Source organism: Macadamia integrifolia, chromosome 5 (genome assembly GCF_013358625.1).
Source record: "Macadamia integrifolia cultivar HAES 741 chromosome 5, SCU_Mint_v3, whole genome shotgun sequence".
Classification (NCBI taxonomy): Eukaryota; Viridiplantae; Streptophyta; class Magnoliopsida; order Proteales; family Proteaceae; genus Macadamia; species Macadamia integrifolia.
Genome location: NC_056561.1, coordinates 35,102,099 through 35,115,244, shown reverse-complemented (window position 1 = coordinate 35,115,244; position 13,146 = coordinate 35,102,099). Strand labels below are relative to the sequence as shown.

Genomic DNA, 13,146 nt, shown 5'->3' with positions numbered 1-13,146 from the left:
TTTGTTTTTCATTTTCTTTTATTGAATTTCTGAGAAGAACAACTTGCAATAATAGTTGTATTGGTGGAGGTCGTCATGCCTCACAATATGATAAAGACAGGTTTTGCCCTATAGCAGTACCTCAGGAATTGACCTGAGCAACCCCAAGTCCCAGCCGGTAAGCTCCCAAAAAGCCAAAAAAAAATCAAAAAAAATCAAAAAATCATTAAAAAAAAGTTTTGCTATCCATTCTTTTGTGCTTGTCTTACTCTAGTTGTGGGTAGTTTTCTATTGCATGAGTGTTAGGTGGGTACGTAATACTAAGAATTAGTTAGAAATAATAGATCCAACAAGTAGTAACCCTATACGTTTGCTCTCTTTAAAACCTTTCAATATGGGAGGCCAACATCAAAAGCCTTCACCTAAATCTCTAAAAGAAAGGTTCTACCCTGCTAGAACAGCCCAACCTTCCTGCATAGTTCTACCACAAGCCCAGGGCAATAATTTTGAACTCAAATCTCAATACATCATTATGTTTCCCCACTTCCATGGGTTGACCTCTGAGGATGCATACCTATTTCTAAGGGAATTTAAAGAGGTATGTGTTCTAATTAAGATCCAACAGTTTTTTTATGATGATGTTAAGCTTAGGTTTATCACTTTTGCATTAAAAGACTAAGCTAAGAAGTGGTTGTATGGGTTACCCACAAATTCCATAACCTCATGGGAACAAGTCACAGTTATCTTCCTTAAGAAGTTTTTCCCAACTCACAAGACCAATAAGCTTAGAAGTGATATCCTTCAGTTTAGGCAAAAACCTAGTGAGTCATTTTCTGAACTTATGGAGAGATTCAAGGATCTACTCCAAGAATGCCCTCACCATGGCATAGACTTATAGCATTTATGTCAAATAATTTATGAGGGTATTGATTACCCAACTAAACAAATGATAGAGTCTATGTGCCCTGAGGGATTCACATCCTTTACAGATGAAGGAAAGGCATGGGAATTCTTACTTGACTTAGCTGACAAAACCCGTGAGTGGGAATCTACCCAAGAGAGTGAAAGAACCATAGGAGGGAAAGGATATTTTGTGGATGGGATAGTAGCCAAGGAAGCGCATTTGGATAGCCTAATCAAGAGAATTGAGGCTATTGTTCCTAGAGAGCTATCATCAGTTAATTTGGTTAAGATTTGTGCTTGGTGTCAGTCCCTGGACATGTCATAGAAGAATACCCCAACACCTCTGGGGGCACTTCTAATGATAATGTTAATGCCTTATACCAGAATAATCCATATAGTAACACCTACAATCTAGGATAGAAAAATCACCCAAATTTCTCTTGGAATCAGGGCAACCAAGCAAGGCCTTCCAATTCCCATAATCAAGGTCAACCTGGACTCCAAAGGCCTCCCTTTGCACAACAATCTTTTTTCTAAAATACTTTTCTTAGGTCAAATGCAGGACCTCAAGCTAGTTTTCCTAGGGCCCCTCTCCTATCATCTTATCAACAACCCCCTGGGTTTACCAACACTGGAGAGGCAAGTAGAATAAGTGACTTGGAAAAAAATATGGCCCTCCTCATGACAAGCCATCAAAATCTGACGAGAGAACTTACCCAAGTTGTCTCAATTATGCGTAAGAGGGAGAAGAGAACTTTACCCAGTGAACCAGAGCCTAACCCTAGGCATCATTAGCCTGTTAGTTCACAAACATCAACTAATGCACCACTGAATATAGTACAAGGTCAGACCCAACAAGGGCCCTCTAACCAATGTCATGTTGTTTATGCCATTAAGAGTGGTAGAGAGTACCAACAGAGCGTTCCTAAATCTTCTTCATCTATTGCTCTTGTTAACTCTCCTTCAGTTGAGGACACAAGTGTGCCTCTTGTTCCAGGTTCGTCTGATGAACCTAAAGATTTTTCTGAAACTAAAGATGATTTGGTTGAGGAAACCAAAAATGATTCTTCTGAACAAGGACAAATCCCTAACAGTCCATATGTTCATCCCGTCCCATTTCCTAATTGTTTGGTTAACAAAAGGAAGACTGCTTCCATGGACAAAATTTTAGAAGTCTTCAAAAAGGTAGAAGTGAATATCCCTCTTTTGGATGCCATATCCTAGATTCCCGCCTATGCAAAGGTACTAAAAAATTTTTGTACTCACAAACGTATCACTAGTGTGCCCAAAAAGGCGTTCTTAGCAGGTAACATTAGTTCCATAATTACTCAGCCTATAGCAGCCAAGTATAAGGATCCAGGGAGCCCTACCATAGCTTGTGTCATAGGCAACACCTACATTGACCTTGGCATAAATGTGAATCTTTTACCTTACCATGTGTACAAGCAACTTGGATTGGGAGAATTGAAAGCCATTGGAACTACTCTTCAGTTGGCAAATAGGTCTGTTAAAATTCCTAAAGGGATGGTTGAGGATGTCTTACTAAAGGTAGGGGAATTTTATTTTCCCTGTTGATTTCATTGTGTTAGATACTAAGCCCTTTTCAACCAAAGATGAGATCCCAATAATTCTAGGAAGACCATTCTTGGCTACCAGTAATGCATTAATCAATTGCCAGAATGGTTTCCTAGGATTATCTTTTGGTAACCAAACTGTTGAGTTTAACATGTTTAGGATTGACAAGCAGCCACATATGGAAGAAGAGATCAATATGCTTGAGGATTTTCTGTATTTTTCTGATGATTTAGTTACCAACTTTGATATTGATTTTGATTCAGAATTCTAAGAGTGTATGGATGAGTTGGATGATGATAGTGAAAATTTCTTTTCTGAAGTCTTGAGTCTTCACACACTTGGGGAGCCCTTAGGACCCCTTTCCAATTCCATTCCCAAACCTTCCATAGTTGAGCCCCCTAAGCTAGATCTTAAGGAGTTGCCATTTAATTTGAGGTATGCTTTCTTAGGGCCTGACCAGACTCTTCCTGTAATAATTTCTTCAAATTTGACTTCTAGCCAGGAAGAGGAGTTACTTAAAGTGTTAAAAGATAATAAGAAAGCCCTAGGTTGGACCGTGGCTGATATCAAGGGTATAAGCCCTTCCATTCTGCAACATCATATACATCTTATGGAGGATTCCAAACCATCCACGGAACCCCAAGGAAGAGCTAACCCAGTGATGATGGAAGCCATTAAGAAAGAGATCCTAAAGTGCTTGGATCATGAAATAATTTATCCTATTTCTGACAGCCAATGGGTAAGCCCAGTTCACGTAGTGCCTAAGAAGTCTAGTGTGACTGTAGTTCCTAATGCCAATAATGAGTTGATCCCTACCTGTGTCCAAACAGGATGGCATGTGTGCATTGACTACAGGAAACTTAATGTGGCAACCGAGAAGGATCACTTCCCATTGCCATTCATTGATCAGATGTTAGAGAGGTTAGCTGGACAAGAATACTATTGTTTTCTTAATGGATATTCTAGCTATAACCAAATCCCAATTGCTTTAGAGGACAAACATAAGACCACTTTTATATGCCCATATGAAACATTTGCTTATAGGCGTATGCCCTTTGGGCTTTGCAATGCCCCTGCTACGTTCCAACGATGCATGATGAGCATTTTTTCTGACATGGTCGAAAAATTCTTAGAAGTATTTATGGATGACTTTTCAATTCATGGGAATTCCTATTCTGAATGTCTTCATCATCTTTCCCTAGTTTTGAAAAGGTGTATATTTAAGAATTTGGTTTTGAATTGGGAGAAATGTCATTTTATGGTTAAATCTGGTATTGTTTTAGGCCATGTAATATCCAAGGAGGGAATTAAGGTAGATAGAGCCAAAGTGGATTTAATTGATAATTTACCACCTCCTCGATCTGTTAAGGATGTTCGGTCCTTTCTAGGGCATGCAGGCTTCTATAGAAGGTTTATTAAGAACTTTAGTCATTTAGCCCGACCTCTCACCTCATTACTTGCCAAAGATCAAACTTTTGAGTTTTCTAAAGAGTGCCTAGAATCCTTCAAACAACTTAAGAAGGAGTTGACCAATGCACCCATTGTTCAACCACCTATTTGGACTGAACCTTTTGAACTGATGTGTGATACTTCAGATTTTGCCATAGGAGCGGTTTTGGGTCAAAGGATTAATAAGTTGCCCACTGTCATTTATTATGCTAGTAGGACCTTAAATGATGCACAACTCAATTATACAACCACTGAAAAATAATTTTTAGCGGTTGTGTTTGCATTAGAAAAGTTTCGATCTTACTTAGTTGGTTCACATGTGGTGGTGTATACTGATCATTTTGCTCTCAGATACTTAGTTCAGAAGAAGGATGCCAAAGCCCGTCTCATTAGATGGGTTTTACTTTTGCAAGAGTTTGATTTAGAAATTAGGGATAAAAAAGGAGTTGAAAACCTAGTTGCAGACCATTTATCCTGGCTTCCCAATTCCTTGACTGTCGATTCTCTAGTCAACGAGAACTTTCCAAATGAACAGTTATTTGCAGTGCCCAGTGAACCATGGTTTGCTGACATTGTCAACTTCTTAGTTTCAGGTGTGACTTCGAATTACTGGTCCACCCAAGATAAGTATAGATTTCATTCCCAAGTTAAGCACTTTTTTCTGGGATGATCCTTATTTGTTTAAGATATGTCCGGATTAGATTATCCGACAATGTGTTCCTGATCATGAGCAACATTCTGTTATCTCTTTTTGTCATGATCATGCATGTGGTGGACACTCTGGACTTAAGAAGACTACCGCAAAGGTTCTTCAATGCAGATTTTATTAGCCCACTCTTTTTAGAGATGCTTTTGATTTTTTCAAGGCTTGTCCTGCCTGCCAGTCTTTTGGCCGTATCAATAAGAGGAACATGATGCCTCTCAACCCTATTTTAGTAATTGAGATCTTTGATGTATGGGGCATCGATTTTATGGGACCATTCTCTAATTCCTTTGGGAATTTGTACATACTTTTGGCCGTTGATTATGTTTCTAAATGGATAGAGGTCATACCTTGTAAATCTAATGACTACAAAGTGGTGGTCCAGTTTCTCAAAGAGAACATTTTTTCCCGCTTTGGTGTACCATGTGCAATAATTAGTGATAGGGGTACTCATTTTTGTAATCGGTCTTTTGAGGCCTTAATGAAAAATTATGGGATCACCCATAAGTTATCTACCACTTATCACCCCTAAACTAGTGGCCAAGTGGAGGTGTCTAATAGGCAGATCAAAAAAATCTTGGAAAAAACTGTTAATCCCAACCGTAAGGATTGGTCCCTTAGGCTCATTGATGCCTTGTGGGCCCATCGGACTGCATTCAAGACCGACCTTGGTCAGTCTCCCTACCTTTTGGTGTATGGGAAAGCTTGTCACTTACCAGTTGAGTTGGAGCATAAGGCCTTTTAGGCCATCAAGAAGCTCAACTTTGATTTGTCTGATGCGGGAATTCTCCGTAGGCACCAACTATCTGAGTTGGAGGAACTTAGGAATGATGCCTATGAAAGTTCTAGAATTTACAAGGAAAAGACCAAAGCTTTCCATGATAAACACATTCTGCGTAAATCTTTTACAATTGGTGATAAGGTCTTATTGTACAACTCTCGATTGCATCTTTTTCCTGGTAAGCTTAGATCCCGATGGGATGGCCCTTTTATTGTCCATAATGTATATCCCCATGGGGCTGTGAAGATTTTGAATCCAGGAATATGGGTAATTTCAAAGATTAATGGTCAGCGTTTGAAACCGTTCCTTGAGTTTCCTAATACTAGTAGTGAAGAGGTCATGGATCTCCATGAATCTCTTTACACTGATGACTAACTTTTAATCAGGTATGACCCTCTTGCATTGTCTTTGTTTTTAATTCTTTCCATGCATTGAGGACATTGTATGACTTAAGTGTGGGGGAGGGAAACCAGTTTTTGTTTTTTTCACTTTGCTTTGATTGTTTTTCTTTTTATTTTTGAGCTTGCTAAGGATGAAGTCCTACTTTGGTTTTTGGGTAATGATCAGACCATTCGGTTGCTTGATGTATGAAAATAAAAGTTTTGATTAAGGTACCCATTTGAACGTATAAAAACCCTGTTGAGAAGAAAGAAACAAGCCTGTGTCTTAAGATGGAGCTTTCTTTTGAAAAATAAGAGACCCTTATTTTATGGTGATGGATCATATGTAAGTCTGTGGGTTCCTTGTATTTTTTATTTGGAGTTGAGACCTTATTTTTAATTTGGCATGGGTTGACAAATGTACAATTTTAAATGAAATGTGAAATATGGTATAAAGAAGAATAAGAGTTGATTCCCTTGGAACTAGACAGGGCATTGCGCCTCAGGAAGCGTGGTGTCTTGATCGAAATTCCTTGGGAGGAAACTTCTGAAGGAACTCTAGCATCACTGCCTTTGTTAGCATAATTAAAAAGCAAAGCTACATAGTAACTTGGGTGTCTGGTGTTTACTCCACCATGTCATTCAGGCCAAAAGTAGTGGAGTAGAATAGAGTTTATTAAGCAAAAAAAAAAAAAAAAAAGAGAAAAAAAATGGGCAAATGTCATTAATGCTTGGTAACATGTTTGGTCAAAAACACTCCAACACCTTAGTCATTGGTTCCATATTTCTTCACAAGTGGTTTTGCCTTAAGATAAAGATGGTTTGGAAGAGACGAGGTGAGTTCCAAATTAAGAAATATGCTAGTGCCTGGAATTGATAAAGGGTAATAAAAGTTCAAGTGTGGGGGTCCCTTGTAAGAGAAATTATCTTTGCTTCGGATCGGTATGACCCTTACCTTTAGCCAAGGTTGAGATTTGTTTATTCTGAATTTTGGGTGTATATTCACTGTAAACACCCATGAGACACAACTCGTCCACTAGGGGTGACCTAGGGGTTTAAAGGCTTGTTGCATATGCTAAGTGCAACCGTGATTCCTACAAAAGTGAGTTAGGTTTTTTGTCTTTATTCTTTTTCTTTTTGTTTTGCTCGAGGACTAGGAAAGTCTAAGTGTGGGGGAATTCTGATGAGCACATTTATATATGAAATCTAGGGTAGTAAAACATGCATTTTACATATTTAGAATGGAGTTATCTTAGGTTTTACTCTCTTTTTGTAGGTTTTAAATTTTCAAAGCCTTAAGGACTATCAGGCGCTATATCTTCAATTTTACATATAAAGAGGTCCTATTTCTTTTCATGGTTACGAAGAGGACAAAATTCTGAGCAAGATGGATGTGTTCAATTAAAAGTACACATTCGTTTGATCACCCGTACAAATGATTATTCTTTTCGGGTCAGAAAAAGAATAATGGATTAGAACTAAACCGAGATTCAGAACCAACCCATTTGCAGTTGTCCCAGACGTACAAGAAATATTCCAAATGCCAATAAGGATCGATGGACCACATCCTTAAGTGATTGAAGAATCGTTTTTGGTAACAACAACTACCTAGTGTAGTTGGTGAGCTACGGTGTGCAAAATTTCCTTACTCACCAAGAGGTCTCAAGTTCGAATCTCATGGTTATTTTTTATTAGAGAATTTTGTTGAAGATTTCCTGATTTTCACTCACTTAAAGCACTAAGGGCATGGAGGGGATTTTCACATCAAATTAGAAGCAAGAAAAATCGTGGAAGGGTTCCTACGCAAGAAGAGAAGAAAAAAAAAAGGAAAGAAAAAAAAAAAGGGAGAAATAAAGATTGTCCAAATCTTTTCTCTCCTCCACATCATCACCAAAAGATTATCTAAATCACACAAAGCAAGAAGAAAAATCATCCCTTGGAGGGAGAAAAAGAAGAGAAATAAATTAGAAAAAAAAAAAAGGAAAGAAAATAAGCAAACAAATTATAGGAAAATTCTGAAAGTTTATTTCTCTCTTCTCTCTCCTCTCTCCTCTCTCCTCTCTCCTCCACCTTAGCACTTTTGGTCTCAAAAGATCTCACAACCAATTGTGGGTTTTTCCCTTTTAGGAAAAAGAAATTTGTTACCCTACCTCCCCATTCCCTATAAATACAACTCATGTAAGAAGAGGGGAGACAATTCATTCTTCTCCTAGTTTTTTTTAGTTGCTCTCTCTTTCTCTTGCTCTCTCTTTAGTTTTACTTCTTCTTTATCTTTTCTTTAATCACTTTTGTAATAGCTTTTTTTTTATTTCCATTAATGCAAGTAAACTTTTATTTTTATTCAGCCCTTTTATGTTTATGATTTATGCAATTGAGTTGTAATTTTTTAAGTTATAGTTTTAGGCTTAGATCTAGGTGACAAGATCATGAGCCGTGGAGCAATTTTTTTTTTCAAGATTTGTTTTCTCTAGTACTAAAAATTTCAGATTTGGTTTATTCTAAATCTGGTTTTTAGTACTGGTAGTATCTCAAATCGATCAAGTTTTCAGTTCAAGGGTTGAAGTTCATGTAAGTAGGCTCCCTCAGTATTCTTCTCTCCCCCCTCTCATTCTCTCTTCTGACTACCCTTTCTTTCTTAATTTAGGATTTTAATTTCAGTCGTTACATTATTGCTATCCCTTTCCCCCAAGGTTCATGGCTGGTGTATGTGTTGGCTTTACCCCTCCTAGCCATGGAACTATCATTTTATTATTTTTATTTTAATTACCTCCCTTTCCTTAAGGCCAAGTAGAGTAACCTTTGTAAGAGTGACTCTCTGGTCAAGTAGGGAAGCTCATATTAGGATGCATCCCTCGGGCTAAGTAGAGAAACCTACTTGTGAGTTTCTCTTTAGCTTTCTCCCCTTTCTTTTATTTTATTTTTATTTCAGCATTTTTTTCCTTTATTTTTAATTGCGTGGGTTGTTTATTTTCAGTTATTTATTTATTTAATTTTAATTGTGTGGCTTGTGTCTTTAAATTCTTAGATGACGAATGGTTAGGACGTTAATTTTAGATACATATGTTTAGGATGGTAGTTAGAATTAGATCACAACCATTAATAGGTTTACTTTCGCATTATTAAAAGAAAAAAAAAATAAAGTGGCTGCTCTCCCCGAGTTCGACCCATAGTTACACTGATCCGTATGCTTGCGGTTACATTTAAAATCTCAAACACATACCAAAGCTTCAACATTCGAAGGTAGCAACCTACTTCAGTATTTATCAATAACCCTACCCCCAACACTAGATGCTGATTCAGATGCAACTGTGGATATATAGGAATTGGCAATATATCATGTGCCATCCGAGCCAAGTCAGGATATTGGTCCTCACTTGCCTTCCAATATGCAAGAACATCATAATCTTTGATCCACGGTTTCTTTGGCTCTTCAAGATAGAACTTCAACTTAGACTTTCCATTGCTTTCGATTTTCTCCTTCCTACTAAAACTAAGAAAATCCTACAAAACAGATACAAAAGGAATCATTCATTAAACACAAAATCAACTGACATGTTAATCATATATCAATAAAATTATATAGTCATATAATAATTTACCTCCAAGTAAGGTTCTCAATCTTCACCACCACAAACAGTCGAAGACCCTTGTTCTTTGGGCATGCTCTTATATTCCCCATAAAGTTTATCGAAAGCTCCTTTCACATGACCAATAGCTTTTGTCATTGAGACGGTATCTCCCTCATGGATATTACTAAATGCCCATTTAACAACCGTTAACTTGTAATGAGGATCCAAAACAACAGCAATTGCTAAAATCAATGAATATTTTTCCCAATACTTATTGAACTTTTCTCTCATAGCATGTATCATATCTTCCATATATTCATCTAAGATAGATTCATCATGTAGAGATTGATGAATGAGCACCACAATTGGGAAATATAAGTTTGAAGTTGGATACTTCGAACCTGAGAGAACCTTTGTGACATCATCAAATGGCTTCAACAACTTAAAAATTTCTGAGATCCTTTCCAGTCATCTATGGTAGGGCCAAATTTGAAAGTCGAATCTGAATAACCCAGAGTGTCAAATGCTAGCCGATAATGCAAAGCATCACTAAACATTTGGAAGGTTGAATTCCAACGTGTAGTTACATCTCCATGCAAGCCCCTACTGGTGGTCATTCCCAAGCGCTCACAACATTCTTGGAACCTTATCTTCCTAACTTGTGAGCTTTTAACATATTTGATACTATCTCGAACCTTTTGGACAGATGCATCAATGAATTTGATACCATCTTGGACTATAAGCTTCAAGATATGAGCAACAATGAACATGAAAAAAATTCTCCCTTACAAACCAATGCATTCTTTGCATTCAAAGTTAATTTTAAATAACCGATTCCCACATCATTGGCACTTGCATTATCTACCGTTACCTAAAACAGTCTTTCTTCAACGCCCCACTCAATCAAAATTTTGCTCATTGCTTCACAAATATTTGAACCCATGTGTAGAGGTTACAATAAATAAAACTTTATCAACTTCTTATGCAAACCCATGTCTTATCAATGAAGTTGGCTGTGAGTGTCATATATCCATCATTTGAGATTGAGGTCCACAAATCAGTAGTCGTTGACACCCTCCCAGCAGAACTTTTCACTGTCTCTCTAATAAATTTTTTCTCCCTCTTAAACACTTTATGAAAATCACTTAAAAGAGTATTCCTAGAAATATGGATGTAATCAGGATATATATATATATAACATCAATTTCTTGAAGTCTTCATACTCCACAAATCTCAAAGGGAGTTCATTCCTTAGCACCAAAGTTAAAACCATATATCACACAATATTGGAGTCAATCTTCAAATCCCTCAAAGTCACTTTCCCATCAGATGGTTGCAAAATCATTTAGCTTATGTCCTTGTTATCAGGTTTAGGACACCTTTTCATGTGATTGTTTAAGCCAGTGGTCCCATTTTTGACAGGGTCAGCCATAAATATCTATCCACACTTGGTGCATTCAACTCTAGGTTTTCCATTCGGAATTTTTTTTTAATCAACATTTTGAACCAATTACTTGTCCAACATGGTGCTGATTTAACCTTGCCCCTTTTATTAAATTGGGAAGTGATGTCAGCATCATTCTGATTCCCTATTTGCAAGTTAACAGAAGATTGAGAAGGTCCATGTGGTACCAAAGTAACATTAGAGGGTTGTGATACTGGAGTACCATGATTTGGCTCACCCACTTCAGTTGTAGTCCTTTTCATCTTCCTAGTGAAACAAAAACTATAATATCTAAAACGCCTACAAATCCAAATAGAGAAAACATATTAAAGCAAGCTCAATTTTGTACTAATGCATCGAAATTCAAAACAAAACTTCCAAATAAATTAAATTCAAATCACAACCTACTAGGCAAGACTACGTGTGTAAATTAGTGTGCAGCCATAAATTGCAGGAAATTGAAAATATAAATAAATAAAACTCAAAATGGAGAAGAGATGAAAAGATACCTTTCCTTTTCTTCTCTAATATTAGAAAAAGAAATAAATAGAAATGATGCTTCTCTGATATTAGACAAAGAAAACAAAAACATAAGTTAGTATAAGTAGTATTGTAGCAAGTACCTTTTTTTGCTAGCAATCAGAATCTAAGAAATTCAACACTTCAACACAAACATAAATTAGTAAATACCTTCTTCTTCTTCTAGCAACCAGAATTGTAGCAACCGAATTTTATCCTTGGCTGATATGTCATATGAGACCCAAAAAAAAATTACAGAATATTAGCTTCTTTCCTATTCACTAGTGCTTCATTAAAATTCTAAGATTTTGCTAAACTAAACTCACAAAAGCATACCAGCTGGAGAAATAGAGAAGAAGACGAGGAGGAAGAAAGTATGCAGAATGTTATCTACCTTCTTCTTCACAGTCTTAATTAGCGGCGTCCTCCGTCATCTTCACCAAATAAAATCAATGAACAAAGGTATAAACTCTGGAGATCTGAAGATGAGTGCTTGGCAGCTTGAGAGTTGACAGATGAGAGGCGAGAAAGAAAAGTGTCTTGAACGGTTAGGGTTTTGAGAGAGTCCTCATTTGGGAATAGATTTAGGGATTTAACTCCCCCATTTTAAATGGGTTCTGTCCCAAAAAAAAAAAAAACTTTGGTTGCACCATTTCTGGTTTTGACATTTTGGGCCTTTTGGCAATTTCTCAATTAAAGTATCGGTATTCGGTTTGGTTCGGTATACCGAATGGTCAATACCGATACCAAACCAAACTGAAAAAGATCCTATTTTTCCATACCAAAACTTTACCAAAATTCCTTCGGTTCGATTTGGTATGGTTTTAAATGGTCGGTTTTGGTATCGATACGAAATTGATACCCTTAGATCATGCTTATATTGGCATCCATGGTTGGCAACGAATACAACACCAGGAAGAGTGAGGGTGTCATACTATAAGACCCCAACTATGGACCAGTATTTGGTAGGATCAGACATTGGAGCACCCCCTGAATTTGATGGACTAGTGGTGGCCATAGGAGTGTGAAAAGCTTTGCAGTCAGCTATACCTGCACGATGAAGAAGATCCTAAATGTAGCAAGTCTGACACAAGAGAAGGCCCTTCATGTGAGGAAGGACTTCAATTCCCAAGAAGAAATGTAGTGGGCCAAGGTCCCTAATGGAAAGTTCATTGGAGAGCTGATGTAAGAGATTGATAATTTGTTCAATGGAGTTCCCAGTGACAATAATCTCATCAACATAGACGAGAATGTAAAGAATAGTAGAGCCTTATCTGAGAATAAATAGGGATTGATCAGTTTTAGAGGTAGTAAATCCCAACTGAACTAGAAAAGTAGATAACCTATTGAACCATGCCTTGGGAGCCTGTTTTAAGCCATCAAGGGATTTGTGCAGACAACAAACATGAGCAGGATGAAAGGCTTTCCTCAAAACTAGGAGGTTGAGCCAGGCATACCTTCACAGTTAACATCGAGTGAAGAAATGCATTATGTAAATCCAATTGATGGATAGACCAGGCCTATGAAACTGCAACAACCAGAATGGAGCAAATGGTGGTTGGCTTCACAACTTGGACTAAATATGTCAGTGTAGTCAATGTCCTACTGTTGATGGAACCCTTTGTCAACCTAATGAGCCTTGTATCATTCCAGAGAACCATCAGCCTTCTGGGCTTCCTCTTTATACGGTAAACCCATTTACAACCTACAAGATACATACCAGGAGACCGGAGAATGAGTGACCAGGTGCCATTCTTTGTGAGAGCATTGAATTTTTTGACTATAGTGGTACGCCATTCTGGATGCTTATTTACTTGAGAAAAGCAAGAGGGTTCAGTGGTGAG

The 13,146-nt window shown here is 37.4% G+C and overlaps 1 long non-coding RNA gene and 1 other non-coding gene across 2 annotated transcripts; both read right to left on the bottom strand.

The window, feature by feature from the left end:
* Window positions 1–760: 760 nt before the first annotated feature.
* Window positions 761–867, bottom strand: LOC122080565. The gene has a single exon (XR_006140835.1). It is a non-coding gene; the product is annotated as a small nucleolar RNA R71 (small nucleolar RNA).
* An 8,027-nt stretch (window positions 868–8,894) lies between these two features.
* On the bottom strand, window positions 8,895–11,876 carry LOC122080402. Its single transcript, XR_006140704.1, has 4 exons — window positions 11,697–11,876; window positions 11,474–11,524; window positions 9,370–11,346; window positions 8,895–9,271 (listed from the first exon to the last, which is right to left on the bottom strand). It is a non-coding gene; the product is annotated as an uncharacterized LOC122080402 (long non-coding RNA).
* Window positions 11,877–13,146: the final 1,270 nt, after the last annotated feature.